At 38.7% G+C, this 25,484-nt stretch overlaps 1 protein-coding gene across 1 annotated transcript in view; it reads left to right on the top strand.

Moving 5' to 3' along the window:
• The first annotated feature begins 12,442 nt into the window (after positions 1 to 12,442).
• Positions 12,443 to 25,484, top strand: part of Thsd7b (thrombospondin type 1 domain containing 7B) — a 1,329,200-nt gene continuing 1,316,158 nt past the window's right edge. Inside the window, exons 1-3 of the mRNA XM_087197681.1 lie at positions 12,443 to 12,531; positions 13,566 to 13,627; positions 20,480 to 20,555. The gene's annotated coding sequence lies outside the window, so the exon portion shown is untranslated. The remainder of the gene's footprint in view (positions 12,532 to 13,565; positions 13,628 to 20,479; positions 20,556 to 25,484) is intronic.

The raw sequence follows: 25,484 nt of genomic DNA, 5'->3' as shown, positions 1-25,484 counted from the left end.
ATGTATACTTTTCAAAATTCTAACCTCCTCCCCATATAGTGTGTCACATTTCCTTATAGATTATCTAGATTTTACACTAATTATTTTAAATTGAGATTGTCATGTTGATATATTAGACTTTAAATAAGCACATAAAAGTCTATGAAGTACCCTGCACAATGACCTGCTTATTTATTAAATCCTTTGTGTATTCATTCATGGGATAGACATTTATTAAACCTCTATTCTGCATAAGGCATCAGGGGGAAGGAGAGAAATACAACGTGGTCCCTGCCTTTACAGAGCTCCCTGGATGGAAGAGAGGTGAGCATGGGAGACACATGCTGCATCTCTTTGCAGCTGTAGGTCTGTGGTTTGAAACCTGGAAGATGATTTCATTTGGAGTTATCAGAAGGCTGGGGGTGGTGCTATAGCTGGACCTTGGCAGCCAAGTGGGAGTTTAGAGGAAGTGTGTGGGGAAGGCATGGACAAGGTGGCTCCCCCTGACTTGAGTGACTGTGTACATTGTTGTTTAGGTTAGGACACTTTTGACAGAGGAACAAACTGCTATTAATAATTTTACAGGACAGTGACTGTAAACTGAGCCTGCTCCCAGTAAATTGCACATGTGATCTTTCTTAGTGGAATCTTCATGAATCTTCAATAGGAAAGTTTAAATCTGGCACCAGTCCAAGTGAGTTTTTGATAGGACAGCAGTTCCAAATGCCTTAGTTGCATGAGGGAGACACCAATCCAGAAATTCCTGACACAAAAGACCCTTTCCCATTATCTTCACGGCTGTGTGAGGTTCAGTAGCCTGCTCTCACTCTGCAGAGTGTACTTCTTTTCTACCTTTGATAAATGTAATTCCTCATGAACTTTTCTGTGTGTCTTGTTTAGTTCTTTGTTCAGGACACTGAGAACCTGGAAAGAATTTCTTTGGGACCGAAAAGCCTGCAACACTCTGAAAGCCTGAATCAGGAAGATTATAAGTTTAAGCCTAGCTTGAGCAGTTAGTGACTTAGTGATACACTGTCTGAAGATAAAGAAGATTAAAAAAGGGCTGGGGATGTTGCTCACTGCAAATGCCCTGGGTTCAATCCCTAGTACTTCAAAAACATTTTGTTTTATTATGTAACAAGCACAAAAACCTTTATTTGTATTATTTCTTTTAAATTTAAATTTTAGTTTTATTTTACTTTTAATTGACCAGTAATAATTGGATATATTTGTGAGGCACAATGTGATGGATATATATTTAATGTTATAAACAGGGTCCTGAGCAAATCTATCACTTCAAACATTTATTATTTCTTTGGTGAGACCATTCAAATTCTCTATTCTAGCTATTTTAAGATGAACAATACAGTACATAATTATTAACCATAGTCACTCTACTGTGCAACAGAACATCAGAGCCTATTCCTGCCATCTAACTGGGCCAGTGCCTCCTCTGTCCTCCTCCATCACTCCCCACCAGCCTCTGGTAATGATAAGCACCATTCTACTTCTATGGTTTCAGCTTTTTTACATTCCACATATAAGTGAGTTCGTATGATACTTGTCTCTCTGTGCCTGAAATATTTCATTATATTCATAGTGTTCATCCATGTTGTTGCCAATGACACAGGATCTTGTTTTTAAAAGGCTGAATAGTGTTCCAGTGTGTATATACCACATTTTTCTATTCTGTTTATCCATTGATGGACACTTAGGTTATTTCCATGTCTTGGCTATTATGAAAACTGATGCTGTAATGAAGATGGGAATGCAGACATTTCTTCTGATCTTAGTTCCTTTAGGTATATACTTACTAGTGGGATTTCTGGAATTTAAATGGAAAGCATATATATGTGTGTATATATATATATATATATATTTTACTATGAACATTGTTTTACTTTATATCTATAATTTAATTGAAGAAAGGTTTATTTTTGGCTCGCATTTTGTAGAGGTTTCACTTTATAGTCAGCTGGCTCCAAGGCAGGGGGGCAGAGAGGCATGGCAGGCAGGAAGCAGCAGCCATAAAGGAAGAAGAAGGTAAATGCACGCATGCGCACACACGCGCACACACATCTGTCTGTCTGTCTATATCCTTCAGGGCCATGCCCACAACGACCCATCCCTTCCCTCTAGGCTTCACCTCCCAACATCATACCCAGCTATAAACCCATCAGTGGACTAATTCAATATCACACACCCATGATCCAGTCACCTCCCAAAAGCCCTACCTATGAGTGCATGAGGCTTTGGGGAACCATCTGTATATAAGCCACAACAAACATTTTTCAAAAGACATAAAAAGGAATAGAATAAAGAGCTCATATACTGCTCATCCAGCTTTGACCATTAGCAGCATATTTTCTTTCTTTTTATTAGTACTTGTTTGCAGTACGTAATGGTTACATTCACAACATATTTTCTTAATCTTGTTTTACCTGCTTGTACACACAACACAGACACACATTAGGTTGGAGTATTTTAAAACAATTTTCAAACTTTATTTTACTCCAATCCCATATGGATTTTTTTTTTTACATTACCAGTATACCATTATACCTAAGAAAGTTAATGATCCACCAGTGATCCACTGTTGTTCAAATTTTCCTAATTTTCTCAAAAATGTCTTTTTAAAGATGGTTTGTAGAATCCAAAAAAAGACTTGCATACTATATTTGACTTTTTTTTTGAGCTGTTTACTTACTGAAGAAATGGGTCATGTGTCCTATATAATTTCATAGATCACGTTTTGAGTGATACCGGCCTAGTCTCTCCTATTTAAATTCTTAATCCTCTTTATTTCCAGACATTCTGGAATGTCTTTTGTTGGCCGCTTGTGCAGACTGTGATGAGTGTGGATGTCAGCCACAGGGTAAGCAAAATTCAAGGAAAACTGTCCACTCACATGCTCATACATTCATTCATTGTCAACAAGTGGTATTAGCATGTGACAGTCACACTACAGATTAAATGATGCAAAAGAATGTTCCTCTCTTCAAGGAGTATGAAATCTAACTGGGACAGAAAAAAATGTAGTAGAGCTCTGAATGTGTTGGGTCTTATCAAACCAGGTGGGAAGGGAAGAGATATCTGGAAATAGATAACATCTCATTCTTTTATTTGTGCATTACTGCTGAGGTTCCCTGAGAGTTTATGCATGAAAAATTTAAACCTCAAATGCACATTAATGGTACTTGAAAGTGGGCCTTTGGGGAGAAATTGGGATTAGATGAGGTCATGAGGGTGGCACCTCCATGATGACATTAATGGCTTTGTAAGAAGAAGAACAGAGACCTGAGCGAGAGCGTTGCTCTTTCTCATCATACAGTGTCATCTGCCATATTATGACATAGCAAGGAGACCCCACCAGATGCTGAGAATGTGCCAGCTTCTTGCTCTTGGATATCCTGGGCTGCAAAACCCTGAGTCAAAACTTGTATTCTTTAAAGATTGCTTGTTGCTACAGCAACAGAAAAATTGACTGAAATAATTACGTTTAGGGTCTTAACATTTTAAAAACCATAATAAGTATTTATGATAAGGAAATCAATATAGAGCTGCAAAGAGTCAACAGTTTCCCTCCTTTCCTTTCAAGTCTAAGCTTCAGAGAGTGTCAATATTAATAGTTTAGAAGATGTGTCTGCATCTTTGAGCCAAATTTTTAAAGATAGGAGGTTCACTGGATGGGGTCCAAGGAGTTCCCCCAAAATGGAGGTGGGATATCAACTGAGCTCACCAAGAAAGTTCCTGACTGTTGCAGAAAAGAATTTTAGGACACATTAGTGAGAGGCATAAAAAGTTTTTATTAAGAGGAATTAAAGTACATTATCAGAGAAAATAGTGTGGGCCCTCGAGTGCAAGGTGCACTATGGTCTGTAGCTGGGAATATTTATGAGTTTTTGGGAGTGGAAATCTGTGGAATTTGTGAATCTATAGAAAGTGAGGGCTCAATTTACAGGTGAAAGGCCCATTTATCAGAGGAAAACCACTGGGCCGATATATTCTGATTTTAAAGACAATGATCTAAAATGCTTCTTGTAAAAACATTCTTTAAACACTCTGTCTTATCTTAAGGTCAGAGTTCTACCCTTTATCAACTAAGCTAATTTATAAAGTATCTTTAAGGGATGGGTGTGAGGGTCTTGGAAGAAACAAGCAAACAAACAAACAAGCAGCCTAGGGAGGATAAACAAGACTGGGGAGTATAGCTATGGATAACCTTGGGTAACTAATCTTATCCTGAAGTTGCAGTTTTCATAAAACTACAATTGTAAAATTACAATTTTCCCGATCTCCTTTTCTCTTATCCTTATTTATTCTATCCTACTTTAGTAGGACCCTATGTAGGTGGCCAAGACAAGTGAGGGGCATTTTGTTGGGAGTGGGTTTCTTGCTAAGAAGAATTTCCTTCATCCTGTGGGAGCCCCCAAAAGACTGAGCTAGAAGAGTTTGCTGTGATTTTTGTTAGGGTGTATGTGGCTACAGTGTGGTCCAGGGAGGATGAGGAACACATGTGCAAAGCCAACAGCTGTGGGAATGAAGAGAGGGGACCCATATGGCAAAGGGGCTTAAGAGTGTCCTTTTCTCATTGAGAGTCTCTTGTCACATACTGGAATGGTGGCATTTGCTGACTATCTCCTATGCCTTACCCTCGCAGTGTTTGCTTTACCAGCCTGCACGTGGGGTGGCAGCAGCTGCTTACAAGTACTCCTGTCACTCAGGAGGGCTCTGTGGTGGAGGCCAGGCCCAGCAGGACTCATGACCATGAATTTGTAACTAATGAGCATTAGAGGAAAGCAGTAGCCTGAGTGTGCCATTCCTGCCCACCTGCCATGAGGGTGGAGGGCCAGGAAGTTTGTGATGCTGCCAAAGATGAGGTAGCAGCATCAGTGATGAAAGCACAAGCTCTGGAGTTGGAAATATTTAGGTTAAAATTCCAGCTTTGCACCACTATGTGATCTTGGAGGAGTGACTGAATTATCTTGCAGCTGTGAAGTAGGTTTGATACCTGCCTTATCCAGCCCTTGGGTTAATGAAATGAAAGAATATGCTCTTAGCAAGCACTTAGCAAGTGCAGGGCCCAGCGTGAATGAGATGGTGCTTGTTAGAGTAAGACATGATCTCTTGAGTCCCTCCCAAAGCTGTGGAGCAGTATGGTTTTGAGACCCCTGTTGCCTTTGGGGGTGGAGCCTGCAAGGTTGTTGGAGGTCTGTCATCCAGTGAACAGAAAGGAATGGTTCCTGACTGATGCAGAATCCTCTGCTTTCCTTAATCAGGCTGTGGCCATCCTTTCTTAGCTCTGTATTTTACTTTCTGTCCCTGCTATAAGATCTTTGCTGTGTGTTTCTATGGGATTTTACCCAGGGCAGGGCTTGCCTGTGAGGCTTGCATTTCATATTTGTTTGCCTGTCAGTTCATCAGGCCTGACAGCAATGGGCACCAACCTTATATCCCACTTAGCTCTGGGCTTGCTATGATCCATGCCTTGGTGCCCAAAGGGACACTGTATTTATAGCATCCTGTGTGTTTGTCTTCTGCCTTAACCTTGAAGTGGTGGCTTTAACTGAATTTGTTAACTCTACCTAGGGGACAGAAGGCTGGTTTTTACCATTCCTTTCTCACCCTGCTCCATTTTTCTGCAAATGGAACCTCTTTATCTCCAAGGAAAGACTTTATCATTTCCATTTGCTCACACCCTGATTGGAAACAGTGCCTGGGGTGGCAGGCTGTCTGGAAGTAGAATATGCCAGAGCTCCCTGGTCTGCTTTTTCCTGAAGCAAGTGCCTGTACCTGGAACTGTGGAGAGGAGGAAACTCTGAGGAGCCATCTTTTTCCTTGGGGTGCAGGGATGTCAGCCTTGCTAGTATTAAATCACTTAGATGCAGCTTCCTTGTTTGGCATTTTCTGGCATTCAGAAACTGTTTCCACAATTCTGCAATGTTAAATTGGAGGCCTTGTTAGACTTGATCACTTAGATGCTAAGATTTGTTGGAACATGTTTGGAGGCAAAGGAATAGCTAAGGGGGAGGTTCAAGAAAGTAGAGAGCACATTCTCTAGTGGGCATTTATAATTGTTTACAAGATAATATGTTGACATGAGGTTGTTAAGATAATGTTTTTACACATCTTTAGGAAGCAGTGTGAAAAAAAGCAATTGAAGCATCAATGAGTGGTTAGATGGGCAGATGAGGAAAGAAGATCGTCCACAGGGGACATAATTTTCATGTGCTTGTCTCCTACAAACCACGGAGGCAGATGTGATTCATGCTGCTTGCCCATACTGTTGCAGATACCCATTCTTCATAGTGGTCTTCTATGCATATGTTTTTGTAAACATTGAGATGCAGAAAACTTTTTTTTGTCTTTTCTTTCATATCAAATTGACTTAAACCTGAAATTTTGTGTAATCTCCACATGTGGAGATTATGAGAGAGGAGGAAGATCACATACCCATAATATTCTGTGGTGGTCTGTGCACATGGGCCACTGTTTATTTTTCAGTAATGCTACTAGAATAGGACTCAGCCTTTCATTGAGCTACATCCCCAGTTACTTAAATCTTTTTTTTTTTTTTCAATTTTGAGTCAGGGTCTTTCTAAGTTGCTTGGGCTGGATTCAAACTTCCCATCCTCCTGCCTCAGCTTTTCAGAGTGTTGAGGTTTGAGGCATGTATCACTTTATCTGGCTATTTGGGAGTAATTTGATATGCATCCACTGATAACTAATATAACATCTTTTGAGTAAAAAGAAGGTTTTTAGTCTCAGCCACATACTGTGCTCAAAAACAGAACCCTCTCACCCTTGCTCTTCTCAAGCCTCTAATGCAGTTCCCTCTGCCTGCAAGGTGGGCTTTCCTTTGGATTGGGTAGGTTATACTGTGGTAACAACTCCTAGATTTCAATAGTTTAATGTAACAAAGGTTTATTTCTTGTTCCTGCTGCATGCCCTTTGCAGGACACAAGAATGCTCTACTTTTACTGGAAGTACTCTGGGCCCTTAGCTGACTGAGAAACCATAACTGAGAAAGTTGCTGGACATGAAAAGAAGTTCTAGAGGTTCTTGCAGCTCTAATTAAGAGCTTTAGGTTAGAGGAGAAAGGGATCAGAATATTCTAGTGACTGTTAATCATGACATGTCAACCGAAATGGATTAAGAAATACCTAGCAGATTAGTGTAGCACGGTTCTGGGTGTATCTGTGGCTGATTGACATATAGCCAGCAAACTGAAAGGGGAAGACCCACCACGGTAGTGGTGGCACCAGCTGTAGACTTGTAGCCTGGATAGAATAAAAAAGGGAGAAGATGTGCCCATTTCAAAGAGTCCAGTCTTCCTGAGCAGGTCTATCCTTTGCTGCTGTTCCCTTTGGACATGGATTTCCAGGTCTCCAGTTTCCCCAGCCATCCTATGTAGACTTGCACCAGGGATCTTACAGTGTACCCATAGCCATTCTGAACTTTCTTGTCTCTGATCCTGTAAGTCTACCTAATAAATCCTCTTGCATAATTATACGTATCTTTTTGTTAATTCTGTTTCTCTAGAAAACCCTAACTAATACAGATGTTGGTATGGAGAGTGGTTATAGAGAAACAGAGTTGTAAGGATGAATTTCTCTAATTGATTTAGTGGCTCCTGGGGTTTTCTTTAATATGATGAGATCTAAAGTTGCCATAGTCTCCTTCTGATGATGTAGAGTACTGCTGATAGTATATGGAGGGAATAGTTTAAAGTAATATACAACATAGATTCATTTAATTATCCTAATTTTCTATTTGTGAGATGCAAGGAATTTAGTGACTTTATGTGCAATATTTCCGAACATTTTTGGAAAGTAAGGTATAATGATGATGGCTGGTTATTCTTAGCATCTCTAGACAAACTACTAAAGGAAAATAATAAGTTCAAAGATTCAGATTCCAAGCTTCAGACATGCTTAAACAGTCTAAAGCCTTCTAAGTGTGTTCTGAAGGAAACTCTTCTCTCCTTTGGCCATAGGGCTAAAGTTGTTGAAAACCAAACACAAGCCCTCCATAATGTGAGTGGCTGAGTTACAGTGAAAGTTTAATGCATAGCCTCAAAAGGTATCTGTAGTTAAAGTGAAGGCAATGATTAAAAAAGAATGGGATCCCATAAATTGAGATGGAGATATTTTAGAGGAACCTGACGAGGCTGGGACATTGAGCTCCTAAATTCTGATGAGATTATTTTTTCATAGGATGAGATTTCCTCACCCTCAGTGGGAGAGGCATCCCATTCCCACTCGCGGTGGTGTAGCCTTTCCACCTCTGCATGAGGAAATGAATCCTGTGTTGCCTATTGGAAACAGTATGACCTTTCCTGATGCAGTTACCAAGCAAGACAATGTCAATGCTCTGCCCTCACCACCCACTTTTGTATCTAAGCCTTAACTAGGCTCAAATCTCAAAAAACTCCCAAAGGTGAAGTACACAGCATGACCCATTAGGAGGTATGCTATATTCCCAAAGACTTCTTGAGTTTTCTAGTTCTTGCAAGCAGAAGTCTAGGGAATAAGCATGGGAATGGATTATGAGGGTGTGGGATAATGGTGGAAGAAATATAAACCTGGATCAGGCTGAATTTCTTGATATGGGCCCATTAATCAGAGATTCTAGATTTAATGTCACAGCTTATGGAATTAAAAACAAGTGCTAATAGTTTATTTGGTTGGTTGACTGAAAGATGGATCAAAATATGACCCATTGCAAATAAGCTGGAGATGCCTGACCTTCCTTGGTTTATTGTTGATGAGGATATTCAAAGGCTCAGGGAAATGGGAATGTTCTAGTGGATTTTCTGGGTAAATTCTCCACACTGTGTATTCCTCCACACTAGGAGGGTCCAGAAAAACATGATGTTCACTAATACCTTAAGAAACAGATTTGGGAGGGGAACATGATCATCCTTGCAGAGCTCTGTTACTGTTTTTCTTTGTATGCCAGACCTTACTGTGGGGTCTACAGCCACTCAGTTGGGAAACTTAAATATAATGGCTAAAATTGGATCCCTGGAGTGGCAGGGGCAAAGTGGTACTAATAACAAGCTGGGGATATTTACTGTGATGGGCAGCAGAAAGGCAATGATTGTAATGACATGACACATGTAGACCTATGGTATTGGCTAATTAATCATGGTATTCCTAGAAGCGAAACAGGAAATGAACAAAAACCTACCCTAAATCATAGCAACAGAGAATCATGACCTCTCAACCAATTCCCAAATTTGAGCTAGTTTACCCAGAACCCCTTGAGTTTCGGTGAGGCCAGGTCTCCTTGAGGAAGGATCCTGATGCACTACCAAAAAGTTATCCTGTCAATCTTTCTCCCATCCCTGCCTAAAGGAACCTATGGCCTTTTACCAGGGTAACTTTACACTAGAGAAAAGGAAATGATCAGACGTTTCGGGGACTACTGGACACTGGTTGTGAACTAATGTTGATTCCAGGAGATCTGAAAAATCACTGTGGTCCTTCATTAAGAGTAGGGACCTATGGGGCCAGGTATTTAGCTCAGTGGTTCCGCCACCTGCCTTGCAAGTGCAAGGTCCCAAGTTCGATCCCTGGTACCAAAAAAACACTGAAAACAAAAGAGTAAGTGCCTATGGAGGTTAGGTGATTAATGGTGTTTTAGCTGAAGTCCAACTCACAGTGGGTATAGTAGGTCCCAAATCCCTTCTGTGGTAATTTCTCCATTTTCAAATTGTATAATTGGGATAGATATTCTTTGTACTTGGCAGAATCCCATTTTGCTTCCCTATCTGTGGAGCAGTTGCCTCTACCTGGGAAAATAGCAAATTAAAAACAATATCACATCTCTGGAGGGATTGAAGAGATTAGTGCCACCATAAAGGACTTAGAAGATGAAGGAGTAATAGTTCCCACCAAATCTCCATTTAACTCTCCTATTTGGCCCGTGCAGAAGATGAATGATTCTTGGAGAATAGCAGTAAGCTTAATCAATCATGTGGTGACTCCAATTCATCTACTCTACCAGATGTGATTTCATTGTTTGAGCAGATTAACACATTTCCTAGTATCTGGGGTCCAGTTATTGATTTGGCAAATGTCTTTTTCTCCATATCTATCCATAAGGTCTGCCGGAAGCAGTTTGCTTTCTGCTGGCAGGGCCAACAATATATCATTACTGTCCTACCTTGGGGTATCAGCTCTCCATCCCTTGGTTACAACTTAGTTTTGAGCATCACCTTAGTTTGGGTGCCAGCTCTCCAGCCCTCGGTTACAACTTAGTTTTGGGCATCTTGATTGTTTTTTTCTTCCACAAGGTATCACATTGGCCCATTACATTGATGACATGATTGAAAGAAGTGAGTAAAAAGTTACAACCACCATGGAATTTTTGGTAAAGCATTTATGGGTCAGAGGATATGAAATTAACCCAACTCAACTCAAGGGCCTTGTACTTCAGTGAAATTTCTAGGAGCCCAGTGATGTAGGGTATTCATTCTATGGTGAAGGATAAGTTGTTGCATTTAGTCCCTCCTACAACCAAGAAAGAGGCACAATGCCTAGTGGTCCTATTTGGATTTTGGAGGCTCCACGTGTATTCCTCACTTAGGTGTGTTACTTTGCCCCATTTACTGAATGACTCAGACAGCTGACAGTTTTTTTTTTTTTTTTGGTACCGGGGATCGACCTCAGGTCCTTGTACTTGTGAGGCTGGCGGCAGAACCACTGAGCTAAATCCCTGGCCCAAGCTGACAGTTTTGAGTGGGACTCAGAATAAGAGAAAGCTCTGCAATGGGTCCAGGCTGCTTTGCTGTTTGCTCTGCTAGTTGGGTCATGTGGTCCAGCAGCTACAATGGTACTTGAGGTGTTCATGGAAGATAGGGATGCGGATTGGAACCTCTGCAAGGCTCCCATAGGTGAATCACAGTAGCAGCTCCTTTGTTGCTGTTATCATTGAATACCAGTCTCAAAATCTCTAGTTTCTACAGTCTTGCAATGCAGACCCACACCAGTGACTCTAGTGAGCTTGTAGGCTTTTGATTTTGGACTGGAGCTGCATTGTTGAGCCCTCTTCTTCTTTGTCTTCTATCTTCTTGGGCTCTCCCGTGTATAGACAGCAATTGTGGACTCTCTTGGCTTTGATCCTGTGAGTCTACCTAATAAATCCCCTTGTATAATTATAATTTTCTATGGCTTCTGTTCCTCTAGAGAACTGTAACTAATACTCTGCCAAGCCAACGTATACTACTTTGTCATAAGGACTATTTTGAGCTGAAAGCAATTAAGAAACAGCAGACAGGAGGAATTCTCTGCCTTCCCCTTTTTAAAGGCAGGACATGAATTTTTTAAAGGTGTCCCTTTCCTCCTCTTCCATGCCAGGAAGAAGGGAACATCTCTTAATCAACAGAGACCACCCTTGTCATCGCAGAGTCACCAACTTGAGTCTATATATTAAGCTTTACTCAAATAACCTTTATCTCTTATTAGTGTCCCCCATGTACTTACCTTCCCACAATTTATAGCCTTAGAAACCAGACTCCCTGTCCTTTATCTTGGCACTTCTGCACAATTTATTGTCTTTTGTTAAAATGATATATAAACTCTTGAAGTTTTAGTTCTTGTCTGTGAAGGTCCTTTGTGCATACAGAATAAACCTTTTCTCCTTTTAATTTTTTTTAGTTTAATTTTCAGGCCCCAGGCACTGAACCTAAAAGAGTAGAAGGAACCCCGCCCCCCCCCACCCCGAACACACACACACTTCAGAAGTGGTATGAAGTCATCTCATTAGCGCTATCACATGGTCATACCTTAAGCCCAGATGTTGGAGAGACCAAAATACTCGTCAAACAGCAGTCATGACTATGCCAGAGGCCTTTGATGCCCTTTCCTGAATACTGATTATAGTACTGGCAATTACATTAGTGTTTATTATATGTCAAGCATTGTGCCAACTGCATGATATTCTTTTTCCCAACAGTCCTGTGAAGTAGGCATTATTACCAACTCAGCCATTTTACAAATAAAGAAACTGAGGTATACAGAGGCTAAGTAACTAACTCTAGGCCAAACAGTAAGTGGTGGAACCTAGATTCAAACTTCAGCATTTGTCTTTGGAACACTAAGCTTCCACCAACACAACTTTCTATCTCTCTCATCTGAGTAGAAGCCATGAAAACTATCAAAGATAGTCTAAAAACACAGTCTCAAGAGAAGTGTGGATCTTGCTATCTCCCCTTGCAGGAAACTCCTTAGTTTCCAAGCTAGCTTCATATTTGACTAGCTTCATATATTCAGAGGTAAGGGGAGCATAGTGGGTGCTAGGATAGCAATTCTGAAGTCCAAAGATTATTTTATTTTGCCAAAATGAAACAGGAATAGCATATAACTTGTATCAAGGTCTTAGAGTGTGCCAGGCTCAGTGTAAGTCTGTTGCATTTATATAATCCTCATAACACTCCCATTGTTATTCCCCTTATACAGATGATGAAACTGAGGCACAGAGAGGTTATGTGAATTTCCTGAGGCCATGTGTCTGGTAAGCAGAGGAGCCAGCAAACCTTTGTACAAGGTATGGGATTGAAGAATTGTTGGATTTTATTTCTTTCCTGAACCCATGGTATCAGATCATTTTTAGAAAGGGTATCCATGCTTTCATGAGAATGTGTTGCCCAATCTTCTACTTTAGAGTCAGAGGCATCTATGAATGAAAAAGAGAAAACATGGAGAAATGGAGGGAAATTGCCACTGAAGACTCAAAATGATGCTTAATAAAATGTTTTTAAGAACTTAAAAATATTTGATTGTCTTAGCTACCTTAAATAACCCCTTTCCTATCTTATTTACTCTGCACTCCCTCTTATGATGGGGTGTCTTGGGCACTGCTCAACCTCAGGTGCCTCACCGAGCAGTTATCCCAAATACTTACTTGGTGGCCTTAGAATCAATGAGATTTTGGTTATTGAAACAATCTCAAAATTGAATTAAACTTCCAAGTGTATTACAAGGAATTTAACTTTTCCCTGAACCATTTAAGAATAAATTTCTGAAATGACCTCCCGTCACTGCTGAATATATTTATATTGTTTTTTTTTTTTCAACAAACAGGAATGTTCTCCTGCGTCACAGCTCTCAGAATGGGATCCCCAGCACTTGTGTCCCCTATAATAACTCACTAGCAATACACATTCTTGAGCCCCACCTCAGACCCCCTGAATCAGAAATTCTGGGGTGGAGGTCTAGTAGTCTATGACTCATGTCCTCTAGAGTCTAGGTGATTCTGATAAACACTCGAGATTACATGTGAGGTATTTTGTAGAATGTCCTGTATAACCTCAACAGAACCACCAAAATCAGGAAGTGAATATGAGTGTGTGACTAATCTCTGCTCCACACAATTTGCTGTTTTCATGTTCTTTATATTAAAAGGATGCTATCTAGACAGGCATATCCCTTTAATAACCTTCAGTTTGGGACAGTTCCTTCCTCTTTCTTGGGATTTATCACCTTGATGCCTTTGAAAATGATAGGCCTGTGATTTTATAGCAATCCTCTACAAAAGGAAGAGTTTGTCTTTATCTGATATTTTCCCATGATTAAATTCAGGTCATGGACCTTTGGCAGAAATCCTGCAGCTGTGATGCTGAGTCTTCATTGCATCCTGTCAGGTGAGGCACAATTTAGATTGTCCCAATTCTGATGCCTGAGTGTCATTCTCATTCCATTATGGGTCACTTTCCTACACAGATGAAGTCTTCGCTCTGCTTGGATTCTGACACTGTGAGCTGAGCTACTGTTCACATGTACCTAAGGAGACTCCACATGTAGTTAGGCCTCTGATTCTCTGCACTACCATCCTGCTTGCCCCTCAGGTCCAAAATCACACACTGGGCCAGGCCATCTGTCTCTCTCCATCTCTTGTGATTGCTTTCCTCACTGCACCTGAGCCCCAGCAACCATCCCATTCTGCTCCCCTCTGTCCCCTCCCTGCCCTTGTACATACTTAGCATGTCCTCTTCACCCTGAAAAGCTCCAATGTCTCACCCTGAAAAGCTCCAGTATCCCACCCTGGTGCTCTGAAAATTTCTCCCCCATTTGGGCATTTTGATTGAATTCATTAAAATAGACTGAAAAAATAAAGAGGAAGAAGAGGGAAAGGAAAATACAAAGAGGTTTTAATATACTTTTAAAATTAAGTTCCTTATCATAGAACCAGTAGAATTTATTTTCAACATTTGTTTAGGCAGAGTACAGGAACATTTCTATTTTAGTGCAAAGCTTATGAACCATATACTCTCCTAAAATAATAATGGTAAAATATTCAAGTTCCTAGAGGCATTCCAAGTATTTTCCTTGTTCAGAGGAGATCTAGCTAATAGTAGAAAAGAAGCATTTTTTTTTTTTGGTACCAGGGATTGAGCTCAGGACCTTGAACTTGCAAGTCAGGCGACAGCACCACTGAGCTAAATCCCCAGCCCTAAGAAGCATTTTTATTTTTTAATTTAATTTTATTTAATTTTTTTTGGTACTGGGGATTGAACTCGGGTCCTTGTGCTTGCGAGGCAGGTGACCAAACCACTGAGCTAAATCCCCGGCCCTAGGAAGCATTTTTAAAATTCAGTTTTCTAAGACTTTTTGAGTTTTAAATCTGCACTGCATTATCTCTTGTTCTAGTTGTTCATGCTCTAGTTGGACCATCTCTGTGTGCTTTCTCCCCTCACTGGTGTCTCTGATGTGTATCCTGAGGGCTTTTCCCTTCCTCAGTACTCTGATCCCTGGGCTCAGGTCACCTTTCAGAAGCAGAAAATAAGAGTCCAAGATGCCAAGAAGAAGCTGCTTATAAAAGTGTCAGATGAAAGAGTCAGATGCAAGATGTGGAAGCAGGCTTGCAGAATAAATTTTTGGTTTCCGTAAACTACATGATTCTGAACTGGGGCAGGGGGTGAATTTGAGGATGGAGGGAAGAGGAGAGAGTGGGAAGCCTTCTGGCCTGGGCAGGGGGCTGGGAATGGAATGATGGCATAGACATTTTGTACAGAGTACTAGGGAATCCTTGTAGGTCATTCTGCTGTCCTTGCTATCACCAGCAGTCAGTGGTCACCTATAGGCTCTGGTATCTGGGTAGAATTGACACTTGGCAGAGCCTTGGGGATTCTGCCCAGTCTCTTTCCCTTTCCTAAGCATAGCTTGATGCTGATTGTGAGTCATTGTAAAGCTCTGAGGATAGACTGAGGAATAATACAGCCCTCCCTGAGTTCAGGCGGTAGGGTAGTGCAAAGAGAGAGCCTGTCTCTATCAGGATGGGGCTAAGGGGGACAGGGTGGAATGAGGGGGCAAATGCCTTTTGGCCAGGATGGTGGTGAACAGTCCTTGTTTTATTATTGATAGTGTGGTAGATATATATGGACACTAAATATAAGCATATCTTGGTATAACATGAAAAATAAAATCCCCAATTCCATTCTGTAGAGTTATGGAAGTTCAACTCCACATAATAAACATATACTTCAACTTCGTGATTTATCAACCTTTTTTTGTATTTGTTGACACTGCTAGAAAAAAGAGGGATGTAATTCATTTCCATTACCCTTTTTATCCAACTCATATTCCTCCTTAGTTATTAAATTTTTAAATCTCTACTTTGTAAGATAAGAAATTTAGTGACAACACTTCATACTTTATTTCCTTCCTCTTTCAGCTGGTCAGGCATACTATTTATTTATTGACAAAGTTTGCAGCATTTATATTATTTTACATTTTAATTAAGTAAAATATTAAGAGTCAACAGCATTATAGTATTTATTACAGGACTAGTTAGTATTATAGATCTTTAGAAGAGGATATAGAATAAATTGCTACTCAGCAGTTCAAAGAAAGACGCTTCAGGCTTCAAGGGTAAATAGATTCTTTTCAAAATCAGACCTCAGGTCCCTTCAGAATTGGAGTATAACTTCCTAGAAATATGTGTTTGCCTTATTAAATGTTTATAACCATATTGCTTTTTTCTCCAATTGACTGAAGGAACATATTAACCACATTCCTGAGCTCATTCAGTCCTGTAAAGCAAATCACTGGTTGAATTCCCTCGTGTCTTTCTAGGCTTGCTCTCAGCCTGAGACTTTTTTCATTGTATTTCAATATTGATTATGTTGTTTCTGGGATTCTATATTCTACTTTTTATTTAATTATTACTTTCCACAACTTTGTTTTCATGGAGTTTACTCTCAATAGTTTTTAAAGAAAGCATTATAAAAGGTAAACTTGTGAGTTAGTGCATGTCTGAAAATGTCTTTTATTTTACCCTTGAACTTGATTAATAGTTTGGCTCAGTCTAGACTTTTAGGTTCAGAGTAATTTTTCCTCCTGAACTTTGAAGACTTTGATTCATTGTTTTCTAGTCTCTAAAATAGCTAAAGATATTGTTAATTTTGAAATTTAATCTATCCATTGCAGGTAACTTATTTCCTTTCATTCAGGGTCTTTTTTAGATTTAATGTTCTTTCATTTTTGGAGAGCTGTGAGGATTTGTAAGGACTGCTTCCCAGTTAGGGGAAGTTTTCTCTGATTATTCCAGTGATTTATTTATGCCTTCAGTATTCTCAAACTTTCACTAGAAGTCCCTTGCCAGAGCTTCTACTGAATGTAGATGGCCCTTTACACTTAATCCTCTCTTATCTGCTCTTTTTTCTCTAAACTTTGAATTTTCAGGCTTAATAATTTTCAATGTTTTCTTCCAGTCCTGCTGAATGTTTCATCAATCAACTATTTTAATTAAATTAAATTTAATTAAAAAATTTTTGGTGCTAAGAATTGAACCCAGGGGCTTGAGCATGCAAAGCACACACTCTAACCATAAACTACATCATCAAGAGCAGTTATAATTTTTATTCCATTAGTCTGTTCTTGGATTATTCCCTTTTCAAAAGTATGATTTTATCTGGAAATAATATGTTCACTGACACTGATTATACATTTTTAGTCCTTTAAATTTTTTCTTGAATTAATAGGCCTTGCAGGTTGAGTTTAAATGAGTTTTTCTTTCTTAGGGATGTTGTGTGTTGTTTCTCATCTGTCTGGCAATCCTTGGTTACACATTTGTATTTGCAATGGAAAGACTGTCAAGTAATGGGAAGTTAGGCAGATTTCCTGTCAGTACAGAACTGAGTGAGAGGATAGCAAGCTTTCACTAGAAGATTCTTCTCAGGGCAGAGCTTATCTATTGGGGGTCATCACTTCAGGATGTAAAGTAGGACTGGAAAGCAGGCAGCTCCCCTACCTCTGATGTTTTTGTTTATGGCCTCCCAGAGAGCACCATTCTACCCCAATTGGATTGTTAGTTTCTTGGAAATCCATGTCTTCCATTTGTGTCACTTCACTCCTCCTCTGAGTTCTTGCTAACTTGGAAGACTCCTTCCATGAAAAAATGCTCTCAGCTCTATCACAGCTTCTTTAGTGGATGGTCCAAGCATGGCATTTCTGCTGTAGTTCATCCAGTTTGTCTTCTTCTATCTTCTAGAAATTTCTTGGAAAGTTTGGCTTACTGCTATATTTCCCTATGTATGTTAGCACTTTGAAGAACTCCCTCCCTCCTTCCCTCCCTCCTTTCCTCCCTCCCTTTTTCCCTTCCTTCTATAAAACTCTATGTATCTAAGAATTCTTTCTGTCATTTTTATATAAGCAAGAATTCTTCATTGGGTATAAAATTGTTGGGCAAAGCTTATTCTTAAAATTTAAGGCACATGCCTCTATAGCTTATTTCAGCAGTTGAAGCCAACCTAAATGATTTTCTTTCTACCCTATGATACTGCTAAAGTGCAGGTAAGATTTTTAACTTCATTTACTTGCCTAAAATTTTAGCATGTTGAGACGAGGTATGATAGGTCTTTCTAAAAATTATTTTTCCTAGAATGCAATTATGTTCACCTATGAATCTTGGCACATGGTAGGCACTCATTAAAGTCAAGTGAATGAATGAATATATATAACAATAAAATTTGAAATCTTAGTATCTCCTCAGTTTAGGAATGTCTACTTTTATTATGATTTTTTTTTTCTGGAGATCGAACTCAGGTCCTTGCACTTGTGAGGCAGGCAGTGGCACCATTGAGCTAAATCCCCAGCCTCTTTATTATGATTTTAATAGTACTTATTTTTCAGCTATTCAGATTTCTTTCCCATGAGCTGCTACAGTTCTTGGCTTGTTCATTCTGTCATTGATTTGATTTTATGCAATATATTTCTTTTATTTTCTTCCTCCATTGTGGGTTTAAGTTCTCTTAGTACAGTTTAGTGTCCTTGCTTCATGTTACCATTTTTATCTTATTCTAATATCTCAATATTTCTTCTTATGGATTTCTGTCCTGTTCCACAAAGACTATATATTTAGACGTTTTAGTAAGGATGTTAATTTTAGTAATTTTTTTCTTGTTTAGTAGTTTTCTTAGTTCATTTGGGCTGGTGTAACAAAATACCACTGCCTGGGTAGTTTATAAGGAATAGATACTTACTTTTCATAGTTTCAGAGGCCGGAAATCCAAGATCAAGGGGCTTGTAGGTTCATTGTTGCATAGGGCTGCCTTCTCTGTTTCCAAGATGGCACCTTTTTGCTGTGTCTTCCAGAGGGGAGGAATGTTGTCCTTAAGCAGTAGCAGTGTTTCCTCTAACCTCTCTGTAAGATCATTAACCCATGAGTGAAGTCTCTGTCCCATGACTTAATCATTTCCTAAAAGCCTCACCTCTTAATACTATCATGTTAGTGATTAAGTTTCAGGACGTAGACGTGGAGAGACATTCAGATTTTGTATTGAATCAATTTCAAGGATGCTTATTTTTTTCTCTCAAACGTGTTAGCATGACTTTTTCTTGTTCTATAGTAGCGTTTTGTAGAGCCCATTTTTTACCTTTCTGCTCTCTTACCCTCAAAGGGGTCTAAATAATTATCTGTAGACAGCTCAGACCTTGGCCTACTATTCTGTCTACTTGTGATGTGAATCACATCTCCTTATCAGTGGTGGTTGGATGTGCAAGCCCTTTCTCCTAATACTGGTATTATCAGATATTCCCCTAGGACACTTTCCCTGACTGAATTGGGATTCTCTCTTCCCTTCTCTTCCTGACCCTATATTCACCAGAGTACCTGCTCACTGGGGTTCTAGTTGATCTTGATTCACAACTAAGTTTTATTTCCCTGATGGTTCTTTTGGGGTGCTTTCATCTTCCAGAATTTGATATGATAATGATACTTTCTGCACTCTGCATTCTTCTACCTTCCCTGTACTGGTTATTTGGGAATTATAGCCTTCAATTTTTCATATAAAAGGATCATTTACTTAGTTTGTAGATCCATGTTCATAGCACTATTATTTTTAAGAGCCAAAAGATGGAGGTAGCTCAAGTATCCGTGAATAGGTGAGTGGATAAACAAAATGTGATACATACATACAGTACATACCTACGGTGGAATATCAATCATTCTTAAAAAGGAAGGGAATTCTGACATGTGGCACACAGCATGGGTGAGTCTTGAAGACATTATACTAAGTGAAATAAGCCAATTATAGAAGGACACAAACTTTGAGTCCACTTATATGAAGTACTTAGAATAGTCCAATTCATAGACCTATAATGAAGACTATTGATTATCAGGGGCTAGAGGAATGGTGAGTTATTGTTTAGTAAGTAGGGAGTTTCAATTTTGGAAAATTAAAAATGTTCTGGAAGTGGATGGTAGTGGTAGTTGAACAACAATGTGAATGTAGTTAATGCCAAATCACTGTTCACTTAAAATGGTTATGACAGTAAATTTTATGATATTTATATCTATATGTTAGTCTGTTTTGTGCTGCTATAACAGAATGAGGTGCTCAATGATAGTTATTTTCCTTAAAAAGTGAGACTGAATGAGAAAAATTAGAACTCAAACTAAATCTTTCTATATGAGTAGGAAATACTACTTTCTCCTAAAAGGAAAATATTCTGAAATGAAGATGGCAAAACTAAAATTATATGAGAGTGGATTTTGCTGTAGATTGTTGTTTGGATAGATTGATGATTATTTCTAAATCTGTGAGGAAACTAATGTATTACACATGTGTGGGTTGTAACATTCATTTGATTAATTGTCTACCTATGCTTTAAATATCTACTCTCTAATTCTACATTCACCAAGTATGCATGTGCGTATGCACACATACATGTGTACACATGCAATTTTGCATAGTTTTTGTGCTTTGATATTTTAACAGCTCATATAAATTTTTCATAATCTTTATCCTTTTGCCTTCCAAAAATAACTTTTAAAATGTTTGACTAGGCATAAACTACTGTGGACTCTCTATGTAAGAATTACAAATTGCTGAGTCAAATAATTTGAATAATGATTCTAATTTTAATTGCTCTTTCTAGACCCTTTCCTTGGGTGGAATGCTGTTCAATGAGTTCCTATACTTTCTTGTGTGTACACCTATTATTTCATCTCCAAATTGTATTTTTATTACTTATCTGTCCATTTCTCTCCACAGGTTCTGAGCTCGGCAAACCAGGGACTGTCTTATGCATTTTTGTATCTGTACTGGCCTGCACAATACTCGATTAATGGTAGGTGCTTAGTAAATGTTTGATAAGTTAAATTGAGCCTTGGTCATTACAATGAATTGGTGATCTCAGTTTTCTTCTCTTTCTTTTGATGTTAAAGAGAATTACTGTTATTCTATGCAAACAATGTAAAAAGCTTGAGTTAGATACTATTGAGCATGAATCAAAATGACTCAAGTAAACTTGTAAGTACTAGAATACTTTTTTCATTCATTGAAAATGCTATTTAGAATGTTTCACACATCATTTGGGTTGATAGCATTTTATTTTCTCTCAGTGTCTGCAGAAGAGCTCTTGAATATGTTGATTCATCTTGTCTCCAGAAGATCACATTTCAGAGCCTCTGGATTATTAGGTTGGCACAGTCTACCTAATGGGATGACCTCATGATGGAGTTTCTAGGCTTTTCTGTAATGAAATCCCCTAGGATAAAGAGCAGAGAGTGGAACCTTTTCCTCAGTTCTGCCCTCTTGTTACCAGTTGGATGGAGAAGTTCTATAACCCTACACTCAGGAAGACTGGGAAGGATTTGATTATCTCTTTCCTCATCACTCTCTTTGCAGAATGGGAGTTAACAAAGATGAATATGAGATAATATTTGGTGAGGAAATTAAGAGGAGTGATTTCTAAATGGCTAGACCTGGATGGACTGAAATTAAGATCTGTTATTTTTGGCAAAAGAGCTAAGAGTGTAAGAAATCATTAATAAAAATACAATATTCCGTTCCTTTTTTTTCAACATGAAGCAAATACTAAGTTGAGCAAAAACAAACAAAACCAAAATTTCCCACTAAATCATGTTTGGAATTTACAAAAATAAAACGAAGTAGGGGATGGTTTTGGCAAAGAAATATTTTGTTTTGTCAACATCTACAATTAGAAGGGCCAGCAGAAGAGAATCTAACTTTGCAATGTCTGGTAAATATGCTAGAGGAATTTAGTACTGAATTGTAGTAGGAATTTCAATAAATTCCAACTTCCTAGTCCTTTTGGCCCAATATTGACTAAATAGGTTCAACTTAGTTTTCTAATGAAGTGATTCCTTCTGAGAATGCAATTTAGACAAGAGAACCAGTACAATCCTAAAGACAAGGATCATTTACTGAGGCCATTTTACGAACAATGAAATCACAATTGATAAGGAAAATTCTATCTACCATTCAAAGAGAATACAAAGAAGGGCAAGGGTTGGATAGTGAGAGGAGATAATCCTTTCCTGGAGAACACTAGGGATTAATAAATGACAAAATAAAAATTTCCAGCTGTTGTAATGTAGGTGGAGTAGGGTCAACAGTGAGGTATCTTCACAGCTCTGTAAGACAAGCCAGAAAACCCACCCCTATGGTGGTGAGATCAGATATCTTCAAATGCGTTTTACAAGACATAAAAGCCCAGAACCAGAAAAGTATCAGATGGCATAGCCTCAAGGATGGATTAAAAAGGTCAAAGAAAGATTGCTCTCAAAAGAAGGGGACTGTTATCATGGGCTTTGGGAAAAGTGACCCAAGGATTAAATTTTTTGTTTTGTTTTGTTTTTTTTTGGTTTACTCATGTTGTGGAGGGGGCTTTAGACTTCTGGCCTGTTGGCATGTCAAGTAAACAGTTTGTCACTGCAGCAGCTGCTTGCTTGAGATGTCCATGTCTGTGAAGTTCTAACTCACCTAATCCTGCAAATCATACAACCAACATGTACCAGTCATTTCCTGCCTGCCAACTGTGGGGCTTCACTGATCTCAGTGCAAGCTTAAAGGCATTAGGCACTTAAAAGTTTTTTTTGAGATCTTTTTCAGTGTATTCTTTCCTACAAGCATTCCAATAAGCTCCCTCATAGGAACATTAGTTATCTCTGTGAAAAATAATAAAGAAAGCTCAATTTGCCTAGTCTTTCACCAAACATATAGGAGCTGCTGTTGTGCAGTCAGGCTGTGTTAGAAAATTGGACTGGAGAAATGATTCAGTGTGGGAGATAGATGGTTGTAGTAGACTTTGATAAGTATTTTGATGGGATGGCGTTGGTGCAGAGAGAAGGGTTGGGCTAAGATGGTGGAAGATATCTCAAAAGAGATGATTTCTGCTTTTAGGGAAATGCATATTAAAATCACATTGAAATACCATCTTAACCCAGAAAAAGTGGCTATTATCGAAATATACTAATAATAGCAAATGTTGGTGAGGAGGTAGGGAAAAAGGAACACTTCTACATTATTGGTGAGAATGTAAACTAGTAAAACCGCTATGGAAATCGGTGTAGAGATTTCTCAAAAAACTAAAAATAGAAATTCCATTTGAGTCAGATATCCCCCTTAAAGATATCTTCCCAAAAGAATGAAAATAATCATATTACAGGGATATATGCACACCCATATTTATAACAGCACAATTTATAATATTTAGATCTTGGAAATAGTGGTATATATCCATCAATAGATGATTGGACAAAGAAAATGTGGTATTTATTTTTTAAAAAATTTATTTTATTGGTACATTTTATGTAATGACATTCATCATTGGAAATTTATACCTTTACATAATCTCTCTTGGCTCTTATTTTTCCCCCTTCCCCTGCCCTCCTTTCAACCTCTCCACCACTCCCTATTTACACAGACTTTGTTTCCATTTTTTCATATTAATTCCGCTCCCTTCTTTCCTTTCCCATACCCCTCCCACTTCCCCTTCCCCTTTGCCCCTTTTCTTCCTATTTCATGTTATCTGTTATACCTTTTAGTCCTTATTTACACTTTCAGTTTCTCACACTATAAAAACTGTTCGGTATTTACACGTGTGTCCTGTTTATTTCACTTAAGAGTATCGCCTCAACGTGCATCCATTTAGCCATACATCTCTCTACTTTATCATTTTTATGGCTGAGTAGTACTCCATTTTATAGAAAAACCCACATTTTCTTTATCTAGTCTCCAGCTGATGGGCAATTGGGCTGCTTCCAAGTTTTAGCTATTACAAATTGTGCTGCTATGAGCATGGGTACGCATATATCACTGTGATATGATTCTTTTAATTCTTTGGGGAAGATTCCCAGCAGGGGAATAGCTGGGTCAAATGGGAGTTCCAGTCCTAGTTCTTTGAGGTATCTCCATGTTGATTTCCAAAGTGGTTGCACCAGTCTACACTCCCACCAGCAGTGGAGCAGGGTTCCTGTTTCCCCACAGCCCTGCTAGCATTTGTTATTGGTTGATTTCATGATAGCAGCCATTCTTTCTGGAGTGAGGTAGAATGTCACCGTTATTTTCATTTGCATCTCTCGAATGACCAGTGATGTTGAACATTTTTTCATGTTTATTTGCTATTTCTAATTCTTTGTCTGAGAAATGTCTGTTCATTTCAGATGCCCATTTTTGGATTGGGTCTTTAAATTTGGGAGGTCTGATTTTTTAAGTTCTTTATAGATTCTAGATAGTAGACCTTTGTCTGAGAAACAACAGGTGAAGATTTTTTCCCACATTGTGAGTTGCCTCTTCACACTGTTGGTGGTTTCTCTTGCTGTGCAGAAGCTTTTGTTTGGTACTGGGGATCGAACTCGGGTCCTTAAACTCGTGCAGCAGGTGGCGAAACCACTGAGCTAAATCCCCAGCCCAGAAGCTTTTTAATAAGAAGAGATCCCACTAGTTGATTATTTGTGCTAGTTCATGGGCATAAAATCTTTTCCTACACCAATATCTTCAAGAATTCTACCTAACCTCTGTTCCAGATGATTCAGCATTTCTATTTTGCTATTTAGATCTTTAATTGATTTTTATTTTAGTGTAGCTCTTGGTGAGAGATATAGGTCTAGTTTTAATCTTTGGCAAGTTGAAACCCAATTTTTCCAGCACCATTTATTAAAGAGGCTATTTTCCTCCAGTGAGGGTGTTTGGCTCCTTTATCGAAGGTGAGATGGCTAAGTGGGTCTGGAGTTGTTTCTGCATCTTCTAATCAGTTTCACTAGTCCTCAGGTCTGTTTCTTTACCATTCTGTTTTTATTCTGTTTTACAGTAGCTTTGTGGTATAGTTTTAAGTTGGGATTTGTGATACCCCCTGCCATGTCTCTGTTACCTAGAATTGCTTTTGCTATTCTGGATCTCTTCTTATTCCAAATGAACTTTTGGATTGTTTTCTCAAGGTCTGTGAAGTACGCTACTGGGATTTCAATTGCGATTCCATTGAATCTATGTAGCAGTTTTGGAAGTATGGCCATTTTCACTATATTGATTCTTCCTACCCAAGAGCAGGGGATGTGATTCCATTTTCTGATAACATTTTCAATCTCTCTTTTCAGAGTGCTGTAGTTTTCAGAGAAGAGGTCTTTGGTTTCTTTTGTTAGGTTGATTCCTAGGTATTTCAGTTTTTTGGATGCTATTGTGAAAGGAATTGTTTGCCCTATTTCTCTCTCAGTGAGTCTGTTGTTCGTGTAGAGGAAAGCTATTGATTTTTTTGTGTTGATCTTGTATCCAGCTACTCTACTGAATTTGATTATTAAGTCTAGAAAACTTTTGGTGGAGTTCTTGGGGTCTTTGATATAGAGTATAAAGTCATCTGCAAATAATGACAATTTGACTTCATTTCCTATCTTTATTCCTTTTATTTTTTTCTCTTGGCTAATTGCCATGGCTAATGTTTCCAGAACTACATTGAACAAGAGTGGTGATAGTGGATATTGTTGTCTTGTTCCTGATTTTAGTGTGAAGGATTTCAGTTTTTGACCATTTAGTGTGATATTGGCTATTGGTTTTTCATAGATGGCTTTTATCAGATTGAGGTAGAGACCATCTATTCCAATTTTTTGTCGGGTTTTTTAAATCTTAAATGTGTGTTGGATTTTGTCAAATGCTTTTTCTCCATCTATGGAGATAATCATATGATTTTTGTCCTTGGCTCTATTGATACAGTGTATTACATTGATTGATTTGTGTATGTTGATCTATCCCTGCATCCCTG

Source organism: Heterocephalus glaber, unplaced genomic scaffold (assembly GCF_053883595.1).
Source record: "Heterocephalus glaber isolate CG9 unplaced genomic scaffold, H.glaber_assembly_v1.0 deba00000347, whole genome shotgun sequence".
In the NCBI taxonomy this organism is placed as follows: domain Eukaryota; kingdom Metazoa; phylum Chordata; class Mammalia; order Rodentia; family Bathyergidae; genus Heterocephalus; species Heterocephalus glaber.
Note: the sequence above shows the minus strand (reverse complement) of the source record. Positions and strands in the feature narration are given on the sequence as shown.